The 3,490-nt window shown below is 40.7% G+C and overlaps 1 non-coding gene across 1 annotated transcript; it reads right to left on the bottom strand.

Annotated features, from left to right (window-relative positions):
• Positions 1-690: 690 nt before the first annotated feature.
• Positions 691-796, bottom strand: LOC132045785 (small nucleolar RNA R71). The gene has a single exon (XR_009412525.1). It is a non-coding gene; the product is annotated as a small nucleolar RNA R71 (small nucleolar RNA).
• Between the last annotated feature and the right edge of the window lie 2,694 nt (positions 797-3,490).

The following is a 3,490-nucleotide window of genomic DNA, read 5'->3' as shown; positions in this document are numbered from 1 at the left end:
GAATAAAGTATTCTACAATTTTAGTAACCTTTTCACACCATATTCCCTGTGAGATTTGACCCCAACCTAGTTGGGTTACTATATTTGACATTATCCACCTTACATCATTTAATAGGTGTAATTTGAGCATATCAAATTTTGGAGCCGTTGCCGGGGAATACGGTTTTGAAATTACTAAATAGTGATTACTTTGCTTGAAGTCTTTTTCTTATTCCATCACACCTTGTTTGCTATTCCTTGTGAACCAGGTGATCATGAATCGTAATCAACGAGGAGCAAATGGTAACCAGGGTGATCAACAAAACCCCCCGGTTATAGCAGAGGATGAGATTGTATTTTCTGATCTGATAGATGAGGAGGACTATGCATCTGCTATTGTTCATCCTCGGGTTGGAGCTACAAGTGTTAAAATTGATTCCTCTCTCTACCAGTTGCTCATACTTGAGGGCTATTTTCGAAATTCCACCGATAATGATCCTTATCAACATTTGTAGAACTTTGTGGATGTATGTGCTCATCACATCCAAAATAATGTTTTGCTAGATGCTATTCGGGTAAGGCTCTTTAAATATTCTTTAGTCGGAGATGCAAGAGTGTGGTTTGAAAAGCTGCCCCGAAATTCTATTACTTCATGGGTACAGATGATTGCTGTTTTTCTAAAAAAGTGGTATCCCCCAAGCAAGAAGGCTGAAATTCATGACAAAATTTCTGAGTTCAAACAACGCCAGGGGGAGCAACTATATGAAGCCTGGGAGAGATTCAAAGAATATTTGCAGAAATCTCCAAATCATAGTTTTTCGGAGAATATATTGATGGAGAAATACTATACATGGCTGGATCCTATAACACAATCAGTCACGAACAATGCAGTTGGCGGGTGTTTCATTGACAAAACTTACACCCGAATCAAAGATATGCTTGACAGATTGACTACACACAATCAGGCATAGCACTCGGGTAATGCTGATAGTCTACCGTATGGGGGTGCAATGATCCACAAAAGATAGTTAAAGAGAACCATAAGAAACAACAAACGTTGGCTCAGCTTGTAACAAATATTTCTTTGCGACCAAGAGGTTTGATGAGAAGGAGACTAAAAAGGTGAATGTTCGTGAAGAAGCTCAAGGAATGCCTAAGGGGATGTACCAAGTTCAAAAGGGTCCATATCTAGAGGGACATCCTATGCAGTTGGAAGATGCTAACTATGTGAACAACTCTCAAGGGGGTTATCAAAGGCAAAACTACCAATGGGGTTATCAGAATCAAAATCAATGGAGACCTCAGCAGGGGCAAGGTACTTACAACAACAACCAGGGGAACTACAATAATAATTATGGTGGCGTGAACCAAGGGAACTACAGCAACAATAGCAATTTAAGAAGTAAGAGTTGCAATCCATATTTTCTACCAATGGGGCAATCAAATGATCAAGGTAGTTCACGGTCGTAGGCTATGCTAGAGAAGGTGCTAGCAAATCAAACTAAGGCTGAGAAGAGTTTATCTGGGCTTACTGAAATAGTGGGATCTCATACAGCTTCCATTCAGAAGGTTGAGTCACAGATGCATGATATTTCGAGAGAGAAGCACCCTCCTCAAAAGGGAGGACTTCCTAGTGACACTATTTCGAATCTGAAGACTGGGGGAGGTGGTGTAGACCATGTTTATGCTATCAGTACTCGGAGTGTTAAAATACTCCAAGGTGCTGAAAAGAAGGTAATAAATCTCGAGCCAGTTGCTGAAGAAGAAAAGGTGCAGCCTGATGCACCAATTATTGCTGAAGAGGTTCCCATAGAAATTCCAATTGTGGAGGAAGTTGTTGATATTCTAGAAGGTTCGAAGATGACTGATGACAAGAGCAAGCAGACTGTAAAAGGGGATCTCCGCCCTTTGACTCAGCTTTTCAAATCTAAACCTCCCTTTCCTCAAAGGTTGGTGAAGAAGACGGAAGATGCTAAGTTTCAGAAAATTTCTGATCAGCTGAAGCAGTTGTCATTTAACTTTCTATTCTTAGATGATGTCAAGGAGTTGCCAAGATTTGTGAAGTATTTGAAAGATCTTCTTACGAAGAAGAGGTCTGTGCACCATGAAACTGTGAGTTTGACTCACACGTTGAGTTCTATTATTTTGACAACAATAGTCCAAAAGAAAGGAGATCCTAGGGCATTCACCATTCCTTAATCTATCGGTTGTTTTGATTTTACTCGTGCTATGTGTGATAATAGGGCTAGTGAAAGCTTAATGCCACTTGCTATTTATAAGCAGTCAGGATTAGGGATGCCTAGGCCGACGACTATGCGGTTACAGATGGCTGACAGATCTATTAAGAGGCCAATTGGTGTGGCTGATAATGTTCTTGTGCGGGTTGGTGATTTTCTGTTACCCGCGGATTTTGTGATTATTGACTGTGCTGTTGATCGTGGTATTCCCATCATTCTGGGGAGACCTTTCCTTACTACGGGAAGGGCTTTTATGGATTCGAAGAAGAATGAAATAAAATTATGAGTCAATGATGAAAAGGTGACAATTGAGGCAAGTAAGGGGATGAAGTTACCAAGTGCTTACGAGAGCATTTCGGTGATTGATTCTTTTGATGTTATTGATGAAGTTGTGGAATTCCAAATGGAAGAAGAAAGTTTGGGAGAAGCTCTTGCTGCTATTTTAGTGAATTTTGATGCTGAAGACATGGAGGGCTATGTGGAGACGGTGAATTCACTTGTTGGGTTGGGTTCATATTTTTACCACCCAAAGAAGCTTAATCTTGATCTGAAAAATAAAAAGACACCGCCAGCAAAACCATCCAATTTTTAGAGCTTAGGCAGCTGCCTGTACATCTGAAGTATGAGTTTCTATGCCTAGACAACACTTTGCTAGTTATTGTATCTACATTGCTGAATGAAGAGCAGACAAAGAGATTATTAGAGATATTGCGAGAATACAGGCGTTTTATAGGCTGGACTATTGCAGATATTCGAGAAATTCCTTCGGGCATATGTGAGCACAAGATTCAGCTTGAGAAAGATAGTACACCAAGTATGAAGCACCAGTGGAGATTGAACCCACCAATGGAAGAGGTGGTGAAGAAGGAGATAATTAAATGGTTAGATGCTGGAGTTGTATATCCTATAGCAGATAGCAAGTAGGTAAGCCCGGTATAATGCTTTCCAAAGAAGGGAGGTATCACAGTGGTGCCTAATGCGAAAAATGAGTTAATTCTGACTCATACTGTTACTGGGTGGCGAGTTTGCATGGATTATAGGAAGCTGAATTCTGCCACTTGCAAGGACCATTTCCCTATGCCTTTTATTGATCAGATGCTTGATCAGTGGCGGATGGAACGTCCTACTATTGCTTCCTAGATGGGTATTATGGCTACAATCAGATCAACATTGCTCTTGAAGACCAGGAGAAGACGACATTCACTTGTCCTTATGGACTTTTGCTTTCAACAGGATGCCATTTGGTCTTTGCAATGCACCGGCTACTTTCTAGA

This window comes from Lycium ferocissimum, unplaced genomic scaffold (assembly GCF_029784015.1).
Source record: "Lycium ferocissimum isolate CSIRO_LF1 unplaced genomic scaffold, AGI_CSIRO_Lferr_CH_V1 ctg7914, whole genome shotgun sequence".
NCBI classification, from domain to species: Eukaryota; Viridiplantae; Streptophyta; class Magnoliopsida; order Solanales; family Solanaceae; genus Lycium; species Lycium ferocissimum.
This window is presented reverse-complemented; position numbering and strand designations above follow the sequence as displayed.